The 17903-nt window shown below is 36.9% G+C and overlaps 1 long non-coding RNA gene across 1 annotated transcript; it reads left to right on the top strand.

Moving 5' to 3' along the window:
* The first annotated feature begins 12416 nt into the window (after positions 1-12416).
* Positions 12417-17437, top strand: LOC311429895. The gene is made up of 4 exons (XR_014688453.1): positions 12417-12466; positions 13390-13510; positions 14570-14623; positions 16640-17437. It is a non-coding gene; the product is annotated as an uncharacterized lncRNA (long non-coding RNA).
* The last annotated feature ends 466 nt before the right edge of the window (positions 17438-17903 follow it).

Raw genomic sequence — 17903 nt, 5'->3', positions numbered from 1 at the left:
AGGTTTTCCCACAGGGTTCACATCCACACTACCACGTCTGTCCTTCTTATCTACATGCAGAGGAAATCCAGGCATGCATCCTGGGTGGGGATGGCTGTATACTTCAAAGACTTTCTGGATGATCAGGAGACCAAGACCCTAGGGCTAACAAAGCAAACATCAAAAGATAGTATGAGCTGAAACAACTAAAAATGAAAGCCAAATCCAAATAACCAGAAGTTATAGAACTCATGCAGCAACCAGTTTCTTGACATGGCAGTAAAACTATTAGAGACACAGCTACATGTCAGTGGAGCAATTCCAATGAGTTTTTAAGAGGTAGGGTGTAAAGGAATTTGTGCATTTTAACCCTCACCTTTTTTTCTTTTTTATTTTTTTTTTTCAAAACTATCAGTTCTTAACAGCTCTTCCCCTTCTAGGCTTTCACACAGACCTTCTTCAGTTTCTTTGATGAAGTCTTGCCCCCAAGGAGATTCAAAATGTAGCCCAGATCTATCTTTAATTTATTATGCTGGACCTTATTTCCCCACAGGTGAAAGTTGGAGCATACTGTCAACCTCATCTTTACATTTCAGCTCTTGTACAATATATTCAGCCTTTAATACAGCTCTCATAGCTGTGTATTCGGGATATGGAAATAACTCAGATGAAACCAAACGTTTACAGAAGTTCACTTTGTTACTGTGTAAAATCATTCTCACTTCTCTGCCAAGCAGTCCATGAGGTGAGAACAGGGTTGTTTACCATACAAATGCAAAACCAAGTACAAGAGGAAACAACAGTGACACAAAATTCAGGCCTGAGCACTGGTAGAAGTTGTATGTTAGTAGGTAAGCAAGCTAATAAAATTTATTATCTAAAGGAAAGGAAACACTTTTTAGTGACTTGTAAATGTAGAAAATAAAACAGCTCATACTTATTCTAGAACATTTTTTCTATGTGTCTCTGCACTGTCGAAACAGCTCTGCTGAAGCTTTTATTTGAGACATTGGCAGATTAGTCAAACTCTAAAGTGCTGTAGCTCTGCAGATCCTTGACACCATCTGAAATTATTTCCAGTTCACATACACAATATGTCATGCTGTGCTGCACATATACAGAGTGTATTGAACATTTCCTATTTTGTGGTCTTCAGTTCCTTTGATCAGATAAGATAAATCCAGATAAGTTTACCAGTTATGAAAAATTACCTCTTTAGTTAACTTTTTATAGTTAGCTAAGGTGTCTTGGGAATTCATAATTGAATTCAAACAATTTTAATTTTAAAGGAATTTTAAACAGTATTTAAGTCATACTCTCTAGACAGATTCCATACTGATGGCAGATGTGATATTAACCATGTGCTCAAGGCCAGATACCAGCAGGTCCAAAGTAAAGGTAAATACATAAAGAAATACATAAATAAATACATAAATAAATAAATAAAAAATCACAATAGTTATTACACTTTGTACAGTTTTATCCCAGTTTAAAATATAAAATGTTTAGTGGGGGCTTAAACTGTTAAAGACCTGCACAGTGCTGCTAGTCTAACAAAGTTCCACGCTTTTTTTTTTAATTACTTCTAAAGAGAGAGTCCATAGTTTTCACTCTTTTTACTCAAGTCTGGAAGAACGATGTGTTCTTTGAAGGATACCAGATGGTGAAGGTACTGAGTCAACCACATGGTGAAATAGAACTGCTAGTATTGTATCATCATTTATGAGAATCCAGTAAAAGCATTGACATGTCACCGTTGAACTGTCGAAAAATAAAACTATCAAAAGACTGTTCTAACTGTAGCAAACGCTGCATTTTAATTAGAAACAACTTTATTTGCTTTCTACTTTTAAATTTTTAAGATAGACAACTGGTTTCATTATAGCAGATTTAGGAATGCATAAGCAAACAATTTTCAAATTAAAAAACATAATCCCAGGTGAGCTTCATTTTCAGACAAATATTCCTTTGTTTACAAAATTGAACAGAAGCTCAAAATCGGATTTGCAGTGGAAGTCACATTTCAATTTCAACTGACAATTATCCTCCATATTCAATGACAATCATCCTCCATATTTTATTTCCCCTATTAATCCATAAAACGTGTTAATGGTCCATTCATAAGATAGTGACAATAGTGTAAACATATCATCCTGTTTATAAGGGAAATTGTTACTAGATCAGTTTGTGAAATCTGTGAAGGATATCTGTATGCTGATATCCATGATCAATTTATGTTATGGTATTTAATGAATTTGATTTCAAACTGAAGTTTCACTGCAAAAAGAAGTTGCAGCAGACAAATTGTGTAACAAGTTCTTTGTATGCACAAGAACTACTAAACAGTCTATTCTTACCAGGGCTCATCACTTTTGTAATCCATCCTGTAGGGGGTCAGTGCTAAAATTAAATTATACCTGCCTACCATTCTCAATCTAATCAGGCTGTGAACTGAAAAATAAAACAATTAAAATTAGAGACAGGCCAGCCTCCCACTGTTTATGATCTCATTCTATTTGTGAAGAGTAGGTGGAAATTCACCCGTGGTGAGCATTTGGTTTATGTCAATTTTTCTTGTTATTACAGCTGGGGCTTATTCTGTGAACTGTTTGCAGCTATTTCTGCTAAAAATAGGTGGATACCAATTTAAACTTCCTGGCAATATTTCAAGTCAAAGTATCATTAGTAGATAGTTATTATGCTGCATTTTATTGTAAGAGATCCTGCAATGAAGCCAATCTATACAAATATAAATAAAGACAGTTAGAATTACCTTCCAAACGACTCTATTGGAGGTTATTCACATTTGGTTTAGCAAAACAAGTTAAGCTATTTGCAAGAAAAGTTATTAGTTGGAGGAGCACTGAGTTAATGAGACTTCCTAAAACTCCTTATCAGGTTAGACTGTTGTACATAGAGAGAGACTGGGGATCAATTTTGCCTTTTTGCCTCAGTCCTAAATAAGAGAAACTCATCGTTCTCCCTTGGTTTCTGAAGAATATAATTTCCTTGTATCCCTCCTCCCTCCTCTGTTGTTCAGTCTCATAACTAAATCATATTCCCCAAGCACATTCCCTAAAAAAAAAAAAAAAAAAAAAAAAAGAGTGATAATTAGATACAAAATTCCCTATCATCTAATGACAGCAAGAGATGTGAGAAGACCACAGAATGGAATTTGGTCACAAGATTGAATGTAGTTTCTTAGTTAGCCATTACAGGGTCTACATCCTGGCCTGTGAAAAATAAGTCAGACCCAGTTGCCATTCAAGTTTTCAACAGAAACCTCAGGGAAGGTACCATTTCCAGATTCTTCTTCTTAAATCTACAAGCTGTTAGCATGGATGCAGTTGTTCAACAGTCAATATTTCATTACCACCAGTAACCATCTGATGTTATGGTATTTGAATTTTGATTAAAAAAATGTTATTTTAGCTGCAGCTCCCCATGGTAAATGGATCTGTTAAAAATATTAATATTTTCAGGAGTGTACAGTAGTGAAATTTTACAAAGGTAACAGTGTGTCTGTGAGATGTCATGCTTTGAGAGGCTAGCTGGGTTGATAGCATTGTTCACAGGTGTATCAGTAAAGTAATTCAATCCAGCCCCATTCTCTGGCCCTGAAGACAAGGCATGGATCTGCCTATTAAGAAATGAGCCACTTTGGGCATTGTCTGGGAAACACTGACACAAGCCAAAATGTTACCTGCTAAACAGTATAGAGAATTATCTACCAGAGCTTACATCTGTGCCGTGGTCTAGTTTAGTCTGCCAGCAGTCATAGCCAGAAAATTAGTACATGTATGGCACAAGGCATAGCAGAATTGTTCCTAAGCTCATTAGCCCCATGGAGAAGCAAGGCATGTTAGTAGAATTTGAACCATTACCATAATACTATTACCATAGTAATGGAGTTATATTTCTCCCTGTACTCAGATGAATTCCTTTGGATAATACCCCATTGAAATAATTGTAGTCTCAGAACGATGTTCATCAAACTCATCTGACTTTAGTCTAAATTTAGTCTTTTTAGCCTAAATTTATTATCTAGTTTTCTTTCTTACCCTCTCAACCCTATCTGCCTAGCTTAACTACACCATTTTAGTCTGGAAGGCATCTCTGGATGTCTCTGCCCACCCCTGTCCATGGTCTAGAAGGGAATTTTCAGACAATTAAACATAGGAAGAGAATCTCTGTTGAAAAGATTAGAAAGGGATAATGAAATCAATCTGGTAGCCCAACTCCGAAAGTTAGGTTATGCTGGCTTTCAAGAAAGGAGTTTAAGTGCTCAAAAGTTCATTCTTGGAGGTCTTAAAGTTAAAGATACAGATCTAGTGTGATTAACTTAAATATTGAAGCACACTGATTTAGAAGTCTTGTTCCAGCAGTGTAACACATAAAGCTGAATTAGATGCCCAGAGATCGAATACGTAAAATTGGGGAAATTTCAGTATCTAGTTTGGAACAACAGCTGGTAACCTGTTGGTAATATTAGATTTACTCCTTTAACTAAATGAGTAGAAAAATAACACCTCTGAAAAAAAAAATAGTATCCAAAGCTTTTCTTCTTCCCTCAGTGCTTTCTTTTTTCCATCCAGGTGCTTATACCAACCAACATTAAACTGTGCGACTTGGGTGCTGCCTGTGCAAGTCTAATAATCTTATATACCCCCAAAAAGAGTTTTACTCATCCTCTGCCATTCACCTAAAAACTGGAATTAGATTAAACTCAGAAAGGATTAGAAGAACAAGAGAACTTAAGCAGATAGAGAAACAGAGAACCAATGATGTGAATCAATAAGACCCGATAAAATAGTTGTTGAGGAAAATTTTGTGATTGTACGTTTTGCAGGAAAAAGGAAATATATATATATATATATATATGCTATAATATATATATATGTGCTTCCTAAAGCAATCCTTGATTTAGGAATCAGCAATCTAGCATGACATAGATGACAAGAGCCAAAACTGTATAAAATGTATGAATGAAGGAGTGTTTTGAATGTCTGTTCAGAAAGAGAAGGATCTTAGATATTTTATAGTAGCAGCTATAATAATACTATTGTACATATATACATACATGTATATACATAGTACTATATACAGAGAACAATGCTTTCTAGTGCAAAGCAAGACAGGGAAGGTCTAAAATGACCTCCACATTTACAAAGAACATCAATGAGTTTTGTTAGGTACACTGGCAGTGAACTGGCAGCTAACAGGTTTTAAGAAGAAAAGTAAGGAATTTGATTTTATTTCCACTACACGTCAAGGGAGTCTGCGCATACAGAAAGCCTTAAGGTAGACAAGGCAAACAAGTTAGATGAAGGAAGAGATGACAATGAGTCAATGACATGAGTGACTCGTGTAAAAACAGTAAATGAAATTTTGTCTTCAACTGATCTCAATTCAATTGATCAATTGATATTAGTTCCTAGCAGAATCCTATATCTAATGAAAGAAAGGAGAAGGTTTTTCACTAAGGTAGTAAAAGAGCGGCCAGTGATGTAGCTGGAAAGCTAACCATGAACAATCAAAATACCCTACAAATGGACAGAATACCAAAAAGGTAGATTTGATCAGACATGTAATGAATTCTTTAGGAAGAGTGTGAGGAACTGGGAGAAAAGAGGGTCAAGGCAGTCATACTAGTCTACCTTTTGAAAGAGTAATTAAGATATTGCATGAAGAAGGTGAAAGGCTAGAAATAAGGAGTGTTTTAAGAAAGTGTCAAAGACTGTAATTAAGCTAAGAACAGACACAGGTATTCCATTCGATTCTATGATATTCTAGTTACAATGAGTAGCAAAGTAATTGATTTTTTCAAGTACTGTGTTACCAGCACAAATTTACTTTTTAAGTAATTGTTTTGTTTGTTTGTCTGTTTTAAGTTTAAAAATCAGTGGCATCATTAAATTTATTCAGCTCTTTCCAGTATTGAGAGCATCATATTTACCCAAAACTATTCAGATGATTTGCACAAATCTGTCACACACATATGGTAATACTCAATCTTTAAAAAATGTGGATTATTGTGAAGCTATAGATTACATGCCCACAATTAAATGATCACTTAATATCTGATAAGATGGAATATAAAACCACCAATCTGGAAGTTTTACTCTTTTCAATTCACTAGGTGACCATGTGCAGTTGGAGATTACAATATGCAAAACAGAAGGGACTCTTGTACCGCTTGTACTAAACTGAGATTCCAAAAGACTGACGAGTTTTGTTTTTCAAAAGGATGGAAAAGGCCTAAAGAATGATGTAAATGTATGTTCATTCTGCAAACAACTGGCATAAGCCATGAAAAATGTTGTTCCATAAATTAAGGACGCCCCTAGACATATACAAGTAATTCACACTCTTGTGAGAGGCTGGAAGAGGAATTCCGTTGTTCAACTCCATCCTGATTTCAATCACTGAAGACAGATTCTAACTGTCAGACATCAAGATGTGACATTTTTGCATTCGATATTCATTACCTATCATTTACCCAAAATTCTAGGAAGTCTGGTATGACTTGACAATCCTGTGGTGGTTTTACTGTGCTGGGCAGCTAAACCCCACAACCGCTCTCTCACTCCCCCTCCTTTAGATGAGGAGGGGGAGAAGTAAAGCAAAGAACAACTCACGGGTTGAGATAAGGATAATTTAATTAAAGGGAAATAATTATAATAATTAAATAAAGATTATTATGACTAAACAATTTAACTAAAGGGAAATAAAAAGGGAAAAGGGAGGGGAAAAGGGAAAAATAAAAAGAAAGGAGGAAAACAAGCAAATAAAATAAAATAAATGAAGGCTATATGGAAGTGCAGAGGAAAGAAATTACTCTCTACTTCCCACAAATGAGTGATGATTGACCACGTCCTTGAAGCAAGGCCTCAACGCACACAGCCGGTGTTCGAGAGGAGGACCGATGTTTTCCCAACGGGAGCCCACCCCTCCCCTCTTCTTCCTGTTTCCACCTTTTATTGCTGAGTGTGACATCACATGGTATGGAATATCCCTTTGATTGGTTCAGGTCAGCTGCCCTAGTGATGTTTCTCTCCTCACTTTTTGCCCACCCCCTAGGAGGGTTAGAGAAAGGCCCAATGCTGTGCCACTGCTGCTCAGCAGTAGACACAACACTGGTGTGATAACACTGCTGTTCCAGCTACAAGTACAGAGTATGGCACTGTATGGGCTGCTGCCGTGAAAGTTAACATTCCAGCTAGACCCAGTACAGGGACCCAATTCCTCAAAATACTAAATCAAAACAAAACTATCCCACCTCCCCCAACTTAAAATACAACCCCACTAATTTCAGCCTGATGTTACATCTTAACAACTCCCACATAACTCTTTTCTTAGAGATTCAACAGCTGGATCACCCCTACAGACATACTGTTTCCTATCATTTAGTTTTGTCAAAATGAAACCTCCTAGGTTAATACATTTTTATCCTTTTTCCTTTTCCTTCTGCAAGCACTTTTCATTAATGACATTATAACTCTTGATAAACCTGATAAATTACTTATAAGGAATTGCAAATCTACATACAGCTATTTGGCAACAATATGATGTGTTTATTTGTTATAGAGCAAAATAATGGCTGATGAATTCCACTGCCAGCGGCAGTCAAAACTTCCTTAATACACCTCTACTTCTACATTAGTTTAGGGTGAAACACAATCAAATCTCTTACAGACAAAAGACGCTTTTGTCAGTGGACTGTTTCAGTGAGATAAGAATAAAGGAAAAATAAGTCTGTATGCTTTTAGCACAGATTGTTTACCTTGTGATAGATGTAGGCAAGTCTATCATTGGAGAAAGTTGCATTTCAGTTGACATGATTGAAAAGTATATTAAATCTTTTTTTCTTAAAAAAAAAAAAAAAAAATCAGAAGTAACTGTTTCTGTTAAATCCTGATTCAATGCATTGCCGTGTTCTTCTGTCACTCTTTTTTTTTTTTTTTTTTTTTTTTTTTTTTTTATTTCTTTAACCATGAAATGTACTCTTTGGTACAAGCTCAGTATCAGATTCTAGCAATTACACAGTCATTTCTCTTTACTGACAGGGAAAGTCACAGGGCATAGCTGCCATTTACTTTATTGAGACCAGGAGTTGAATTACTTTGTCTGAACAGACCCAGACTGGAGAGTCTTCTGTGTTGCCTCTGTTATTCACCTTTTGCAACCCAAGTACTACCATGCTTCCATCCAAAGATGGCTCTGGGGAAAAGCTTCTGTTCTTCCTAAGCACCAGCATAATTCAGCACAATTTCTGTAGAACATAAGGATAATCCCTGCTTGAAAGTTCATGAAGCTCTTAGACTTCCAAATTCAGAGTTCTCAGACTAAAACTCACAAACTCGATCCTGCAGACATGCTTAAAATTTTGCATACAAGAGTTCTGTTGTCTTCAGTGGTATTACTGTTTTTAAAGTAGGCATATGAATATAGCTTTGTGGAATCAGAGTTTTAATAGAAGAAATGGAGAAGTTGAGAAAAATGCAGGAAGCTGAGAAGAAACAAAAAATTTCTGAATTAAATGTATATATATGTAGGTGACCATTCAGATATTTTGTGATTGAGGATGCATGTATGAGCATTGACTGAAATATATCACTGTATTATCTAGCTCCAGTGAGCCTTCTACCTTGAACTGCTAGGAAGAGCAGTTTCAAGAAGAATCCAGCCTATCTTGTGTAGATCTTTACCAGTAATGCTCACAAGGTGTGGACATAGTTGTCAATGCCTACTAAGTGTCTCTTGAGTATGTGCAAACTGATATTTTTCATGGTGAAGCACTAAGCAAATGGCATTGTTCAAACATCTAGGAAAATCCCACTGCTTAATTTCAAATCTTTGCTCCAATACAGTACTGAAATTCCACTGATAAAATCTAGAATTTAAAAGGAACAGGGCAATATATTTTCCTATCCCAACACAGAGTTTTTAGTATTACTGCTCGCGCTTCCTCTAACACACCAGCTTAATATACATACTAGTCATGGAAATACTGGGGTCAAGCAGTAACAATTTGGTGAAGTTATAAGGAAAGGAGAACCTTGAGTTTTTAAAAGTATACCTTGTAATCATTATTATAGCCAAACCATCAGCATCACATACAAAAATTATATTTCTCCTAGGCTTCATAGAAGAAACAAGTATCAGACTGAAAGAGCTTTGAGGAGGTTCCTGCCTTGTATGGGACATTTGACAAAGCTTCAAGTCACGAAGCTAGGAACCTGTCCAGTGATTACAACTACTGCTATGGAACAGATAAACAGAAGAAAGAACATTTAAAGAAAAAACTTTTTTTATTATCTAACTAATAGCAAGACTGGAGGTTTTAGCAATACAATGATTTTTCTGTCTGTAGGCATAGTCACTATTGCAATTTGGAGAGCACTTTGCAAAGTCAACACAGTCAATTCAGCTTTCTATTCTCAAGTTTTATTTGAAATACACATTCAATAGGCAAAACTTCCAATGATTTCACAGACAGTTTTACCTGACTAAGGCACCAGATATTGGACTATGCTAATTACTTGGAGCCTGAATTGTACTTCTAAACACTAGCCTGAGCTACTATATTGCTAGGCTAGTTTCGTGGTTCTTTGATACTGCAATAGTACAAAGTGAATCATTTTCATATGGATTTGATAATGTTACCTTTAATACAATTTAGTTAATTATAGTTCACTTCAAATATATTTAATGTCATTCAAAATGATGGGGGGCAGTTTATCAAAAAGTTTCTTTTTTCTTTTTTTTTTTTTTTTTCTTTCCATATGTTGGTGGACTGCAGCAGAACAAATGAAGAAGAAACTTCTTACAGTATCTTGCAGTTGTATATATTGTGGTGTATATATGATACAGTATATGTCTTTCTTCAGCAGAACATAGGCCAGAGAAAATCCTGTCTCTAATAAAATATCTGTTCCCTATGCAAAATGTTTCCTAATGATGGAAGAGTAGGCTGCTGTGTATAGAGAAAATATTGGCTTACCAATCAACCATCTGGTGTACAGTGGGAATGGTCTGAGTAGCTTTCTCAGTTGGAACATTTGGAAAATGAATATACTGTTGCTAGAGCTCAGACTGTTGGCCATGATGTTTGTGATAATGTTGTTGATTTACCAGATGTCCTGCAAATTCCTGGTGTGGTAGTGTTTCCTGCTCCTACTGAAGTCTTCATTATGTGGTGGGTTTATGATTGCAGTCATTTCTCACAGAGTAGGAGGGAGCTGGGAACTGTGTCCAAGCACAGCATGGAATCCATCATCCACTTGCCATTCAGTTTGGAAATCAAAATCTATACCAACATGTTGCCTCTAGATCTCTAAAAATTACATGGGAATACATATATAGACTTGACTAATACCACTGGCATCATTTGCCATTTTTCTAAATCATGCAATGCCCAATGCAGATGCTTGCACACCTGTCCTTATACAAGCATTCTCAGCTCTTTTCCTACTTTTGAACTAACAGGCATGAATACAAATGGGAGTACTAAATGCTGTATTCACTCATTATGCTCAAGAAGTGTATCTGAGCTTTGAATAAGTGTGCCTTACTACCCTATTCATTTTCTGTTAGACTAATGAAGATAATATACAATGTACAGATGAGCACCTAGGCTTTGACTGAAGAAATTAACTCATCTCTTTTACTTTCAAAATGAAAAAGCACGTGTGTTGCTTTCCCTTTTTTCTTCATGTGTTCAATTCATATGTGAGCCAAATGAGTACTGTTAGATCACAACTGTGTTGTAGACCATTCACATATACACGGTAACTGTATTTCACAAGACAATGCAAATTCATCAATCTATTGTTATTCAGATCCTGACATGCTCACCATCCTTGTCTTCATGGTGTGAGCACTGCTTAGTCAGCACACTTCAGCCATAATGGCACCTTGTGGGCTTGAAGAAAAACAAAACAAAACAAAACAAAACAAGATTTTAAAACCTCATGTTGGTTCTGGGAAAAAAAAATATGTTGTTCATCTTTCACTATATATCAATTCCAGTATGAATGTTTAGGAGTTGAATTAGTAACTTTAATTCAAGAAAGTTATATCACCTAAGTACTAAAATCCTGAAGTAGCTAATGGATATTTAAAAGATGAACTCATCCTTGTCACATACATCCCAAGGTATAAGGTACAGCTTGGTTGAGCATCAGAATGAAGATTTGGCAGTGGTTTGTAATGAGCAGGGGAGCTGCTGTACGGAGATGTGGTTCAAACAGCATTGTCTTTTCACAACACAGAAAAAAAGTGCAAGTAAGTCTGGTTTTGGCAGATATTTGGGAAAAATCATCTTTAAAAATGCCAGCACATCTGTGATTAGGTGTATCCAATGTCCACAAAATGTAAGGTATGCTTGGTATTCCAGATTAACTATAGCACATCAGTTGCTAATCTGCATTACAGCTCAGCTCTTTGTTTACAGGTAGAGAAGTGAATTCTGTGCTACTAGGGAAAAATATATTTATATATTTATATACACACACATATATGTGTGTATATATATATAAAGCAAGACTATTCATACCTTGTGCAAGAAGGTATTTTTCTATGCATGAAAATAGACTCTAGACTATATGTTGGCTATGGGTTATTAATCTCAAAGCAGAAAATAGCATAGTATATATTATTTGTGCCATTTACACATTCAAAAGCAAGTAGTCTGAGACTTATCCAAATTTCTTATGAAGGTGCATACACTTTCTCATGAAAGTTTCACCAATGCTTTATTCAGATAGATTAGAAAACCTTCTTTCATTCTTATAATGTCTATCTCCAGGCTATCCATATCCAGCTAGAGCAAAAAACTATAAACCAGGTTCTATCAGCAAGAGCAAATTTTACAAATCCTCTCTTGTAAAGGAAAATGTAGACAGAAAATATTTAATTTGTACCAAAGAAATGCTAATTCCACATGGCTGATCCCACTTACTTTGCCCTGTATGAGATCTCTCATTCCTCAACTCATTGCCAAGAGCTGTCTTTTAGAGCATATTTTTCGCCAGTATTCTGGACTCTTCCCAGGTGAGCTTCACATAAAAATATGACAGAGGCATCATGCAGCTGGTACTGCTCAAAGTCCCTGATTAGGTAACTAGGAACATTCAGGTGGGAACCTGCAAACTATACATTTTATTAGGGCTTGCTCTATGTATCATTCTTGAAAGATGTTGCTTCAGCTCAGAGAATCAGCAATAGCATGATGAAATGGTCACTTGAAGACCTGTCCCAGGTGATTTGGATGAGCAACTCACATCAGCACAGTCCTCTCAAAAGTGATGTTTACAAGACTTTTATGATCAGCAATTTCAAAGCTGTTTCCAATTGTAACTACACTTCCAGTTGAGATACACTTGCAGAAACAATTTAATTTCTTTCAGATGAATGCTCCTTCTCACAATGATTATCTATGGAATTGCTGCCTCTGCTGTGTCCCACTCCGTAATACTGTTAGTAGGTAAGAGTGAGGAAAAAAGGAAGAAAAAAAAGCTCAGGGTTTTGATATGCTATCTGTTATAAGTCTGGCTGTGTTTAAAATGTTGTTGACTCAAATAACTCCAATCCCTACCCCCCTGCTGGCCCACATCACCTCTGTGATAAAATTAGGAGGAAAAAAAATATTAAAAAGGAAGACATCTTACATTTCTTAGCCTGATTTGCTTTAGTTTGGACTACTGCTGAGGGTGGATTTAACTAAAATGCCAGAATGTACAGCCAAGCAGGTGGAGTGGTAACAATTGCTTTGTATGAATTCCCATGAGGGTGGTGATATTCTTTGGCAGAGAGGTAGGACAGACAACTGAGGACAGTAACATCTTAAATTATACCAGCAAGATTTGCCAGAGCTTTTATGTTACACTTTTTACACAACAGCAGTTTCCATTCAACAACAAAGCAGTCTAGAAGTTAAATATCTAGACTTCTTAATGGCAAATCCATTAACCCTTAACCTGTCTCTTAAGGAGAAGAAGAAGAGAAAAAGGATAGTGAAAATTTCAGTAGGCACTGAAATTGGGTTCAACCTGATTTCATGAACCCAAGTTGTTCCTTTAATCAACTACTGTTTGGAGACAATTTGCATCTCACCTTACCTCATCCCTATTTTGGGGTCAGTTCCTTTTCTTTCTGAATTGGCTTTCTCATTCCAAATGCTTTCTTCAAACTTAATGAATTTCATGCTTATTTCTCAAAGGAAATATTTTTCCCAGAAGCTGTATGTACAGCAAATGGACCATAATACATTTATGAATTGTGTCCTTTGTAAATCTTGAGTTGATAAAGTATTTAAAAGCATTAAGTTTAATCATTCTGGGTAATTGTAAGTTGTACATTGCCTGTTGGGACTCTGGACTTTTAGATAAATCATAAATCTTTTTCTAGGTATTGCAGATGGTTGCCTTTTTCTCTTCATCATTAAGTGATGGGACTGATGGAGATCAGCTGTTTCACTTTGTAAATGGCTAGTATTCTTTCACCTGCTCTGCATGACTACTGAACTGAGGTATGTTGTGACAATCTGCCTGCTTTTCTCTGTTCAGATTAATGAATACAGCTTTAACTGTTAATTCAAAAGCAGTCAAGCTTATATCCAACAATTAGAGTGCAACTTCCCTATTCAGATAGGGTATGTGTAATTTGGCTTTTTTTTTTTTTTTTAATATATATATATATACCAGTTTAGGGTTAAAGTGTGTTTCTGCTCTAAAACTGATTCTGTAAAGACAGCTTCAAGAATCAGAGGGCTTTGTGTTTATTTTCCCTAAGAGAAATCCACTCATTTTGCACACACAGATGTTTTTGTTCTAAATGGCAGCCTGCAGATTCAACCTGAGCTTGGAAATAAAAATCTGCTGTCTTTTCCACTCCTCATCTTGTTTCCAGCAATAAATATACCACAGTCCAAACTATGTCCTTAGTTACATCTGAGCAACCTCACTGAAAAAAAAATAAAATTTAAATAAAAATAAATAAAATAAAAAAATCACAGTGATGGTTACACACATCAATCTCAAGGGATGGGAAGAGTCCATCTCTGCAGCTGGCAGGAGCCTTGGCTAAGTAGCATGGATTGGGAAGAATATGTCACAAAGTTCTTCTTGCCCCATCCTCAGTACATACAGAAAGCTCTTTTTACCATACACTGTGATACAAATAGGCTTCACAATGTTTGCCTAAATAGTAAACACTCATTCATTCATGACAGCATTTGATTCACAGATAGGTTACACAAATGTCAGTTCTGTCGATGTTAGTTAACTTTCAGTTAGTATGACACATTTTTCTTTCCTTACCCTCTTAATCGCATATTCACTCTGAAATGTGGAAGCAGACTTTGAAATACCAGCTTGATTAAGGTTGTCAGGGATTTTATGCATTGAGTGGAAATGGTTTATTTATGCATCAGAACAGATATATCAGTTTTGCAAAGTGTGACTCAGAAGATCTGGATCCAGCCCTTAGTTCTCTTTCTAGCTTCTGTGGACTAATTCTTTTGCTAGAAAATGGCAACAATAATGTTTCATCTTCATCAGAACTGTTCAAAACTTGTCTCACCCCACAGATGAACTGAAGAGATGCCACTTTAGATCTTGATCTCAACTGATGTCTCTAGAAGGTAATATAAATATTAAAGGTAAGAAGTGGATACTTTGCACTAGACTTAGAACAGATCTCCATAGCTTTGTTGAATTACTCCAACATGTAAAATTTCTCTCCACTTGAACAATAAGCTTCATAAAGTGAGGTTATATCCTGGCAAACAAGACATATTTAAATGCCAAAGACCCCTATAAATCAACAAGTAATATTTAAGAAAGAAAAAAATACTAATGACAGTGTAACTATCCGAAAACCCAGCAATTTTGCTATGTGATTGTCACCTTCCACCATCTCTTATTTAATGGACCTCAGATTAGGATGACAGCTTGCATCAGAGAGTTATTAGAATATTACTGATAGGATAATGAATCTCAGCATTTTTTACCTTCATTTTTTAATGCTTTTGGAACAATTTGATTCAGACAATCTGTTTCAGACACTAGGAATAACTATGATTCAAAATTCACATCCAACTGAGTTAAGCTGAGTTCAGGTTTTGGAGTGTGCTTGAAGGTGTGTTCTGAATTGCTGCTGCAGAGAAAGGTGCTTAAAGTCTGATGAAAGTCATACTTGACATGAACAAGGCTGTCAGAAACAAGTCCAGTGTGTCTAGGATAACTTTGCATTGGGTGTTAAACACTCCCTCAATTTCCTTCTTAAGAGACATTAAAGCATGAATTACTATTATGAAACATCTAACAAATGGAAAGGAGACTATTTGAGGAATAAATATCAATTCTTCAGGTTTTTCTCAAACTTCAGAAATGGATACCTAAGTAAAATCCAAATTCAAAACCATTAAAATGCGGTCAGTGTCATGCATATATTAGGATATCAGAATTTTTCAAGCAGACCCAGACCAAGCATGCTGAATTCATACAGCCTAAGCATTGATGTTGCCTAATTAGTGAGATGCCATGAACCTAAACAGCCTACGGGAAATTTTTTTTTGCCAAAATCTCATCACTGCCACCTGGATTTATTTCAGATCCCTTTTTTTTTTTTTTTTTTTTTTTTTTTCCCCAACTTTCAAGTCTGCAGGGCTAGGTTCTCAAAGGGCTACACATCTTATTGAAACAAGCCCACATAACTTCAGTATTAAAAGGTGGAGACGGCTGGAAGGCAGCAGTCACCAGCTCTAGAGGGATGGCTGCACTTGTGACACAACACCCTGACCTGAGACCTTGCCAATCTGCCCCTGCTTGCTCTCACTTTCTCTGCAAGATGCAAGTTTAATGCCATGTCTCTGCAGCTTTTCAGAAGAAAAAGAAAAGAAGAAAAAAAAAATGTATTAGAAGTAAATAGTCCACTTTCACAGCTACATTACAACTAAATGTAATCTTTCTCCTCCTGTGTGACAACCTTTTTGTGCTTTAGATTGGAAGAGGCTGTTCCTGCCACTGTTCAACATCATGCTGACTTCAATGACTTCATAAACACAGCCCAAGATATTAACATCACATACACACGCCTGTGAACAGGGGCAGCACTTAGACATGTGTATTGTTGGTTGTGGGGCAATGTCAAGGTTTAATCAGGTCAGGTCACTCTCTATTTCATCTCTGAACTGCCACAATAGATTTGAGTTAGGCAGCTGGGCATTGACGACAAGGATATCTTCCAGATAGTTTTCATTACACACCCTCAGAGGAGTCTCTGAAAAGCCCTGTCTTTTTCACCTGAAATGGCTGTAACATTGCCAGTCTATTTGCTGCAACTTTGTCTTTAATAAGGTCTTAAAAACCTGCTTCTTTGAGTTTCCATTAAAAGAGTAACCTTAACAGAGAACGCAGGTTTTTGTCAGAGCAAAATCCACTTGAAACCCTTGTTCTGCCTCCACTGAATGCAAAATGTTAATTCTAAGGGAAGGAAGAGATATACACATTTTTAATATGATAATATGCTTCCAATCAAGCTTTACAAGATCTTACATAGCATGGTTTACAGCGGAGTGCTGAGTGCTGCTACCTGAAAAGAAACATGTTTTTTAATTATTATGTATTCTTCCTGTTCTTTCTCTTTTCCCTTTCAGAGAATAACAAGACTTATACAGAGAGAGAGGGGAGTGGAACAGAAGACAGCCTCTAAAAAATATTCCCTCAAACATGCCGGCCAGTTAAAGTATATGAACATGTAGACAATAAAGTCCACACTAGACAGTTAATGAAGCTGGGGGAAAAAAATGGGAATCTGAACATAATGAAAAATTCATAATTTCAGTGCATGAAAAATAAGTGAATGCCCTTTAATTGTTTGATTTACTTGCAGAAAGGACAGCTTGGATAAATTGAAAAATTATTCTGGTTTGTTAAAAACTCTGCACTTTATGCTAAATTCTTCAGCTCTGCTGGACATGTGAATATGTGAGGGTATGAATCACCGCATGCCCAGTAGCCCACAAACCCAGCCTCGCTTGCAGGAGGTTCTTTGAGGAGACAGGGAGTAATTCTGTGAACATCAAGCTGGACTCCTCCTCCTTCACTGACTCATGGGCTGTGGCAGAAGGTGAGGTGGCTGCTGGAGAGCTGGGGAGTGGGAAATTGAGAGCTGCAGTTGGAGAAAGGGAAGGTAAATTGTCACTGCTGATGGAGGGACTAGTGAGGAAAGGTGGTTACTGTGGGGAGTTGATAATAGGGAAGGCTGTTGGTGATGGATACACCTCCATGGGCAAGGGGAAAGACAAGTTCAGGTGGAGGATAGGTTTCTTACAAGGTGTTAGCTGTGCCACTCCTGACCCACTGCTTCTGCTGATGGCCATGAGGAAGATTGAGCCCACAGGAAATATTCCATGAAGGCCTCCTTTCAATCTGCAGGAAAGTCCTCATTTCGTTTTACAGAATCACAGAATTTTCTAGGTTGGAAGAGAGTTTTCCATCAGTGTAGCACCTCTCTCCCTGTTCTTCATGATTTTTTGCCATGAACATGGATCTTTCTGTTCTGCATCTGTTCTGTTTCTGTTCTGTTTCTGTTTTTAACTGCATGAAGTTTAACAAGGCCAAGTGCCGGGTCCTGCACCTGGGGCGCAATAACCCCAAGCAGAGCTACAGGCTGGGAGAGGAATGGTTGGAGAGCTGCCAGGCAGAGAAGGACCTGGGAGTGATGGTGGACAGTCGGCTGAATATGAGCCAGCAGTGTGCTCAGGTGGCCAAGAAGGCCAACGGCATCCTGGCTTGTATTAGGAACAGCGTGACCAGCAGGGCTAGGGAGGTGATCGTCCCCCTGTACTCAGCTCTGGTGAGGCCGCACCTCGAGTACTGTGTTCAGTTTTGGGCCCCTCGCTACAAGAAGGACATCGA

Source organism: Aythya ferina (genome assembly GCF_964211825.1).
Source record: "Aythya ferina genome assembly, chromosome: 1".
Classification (NCBI taxonomy): domain Eukaryota; kingdom Metazoa; phylum Chordata; class Aves; order Anseriformes; family Anatidae; genus Aythya; species Aythya ferina.
The sequence above is the reverse complement of the archived record's forward strand: the minus strand, read 5'-3'. Positions and strand labels throughout refer to the sequence as shown.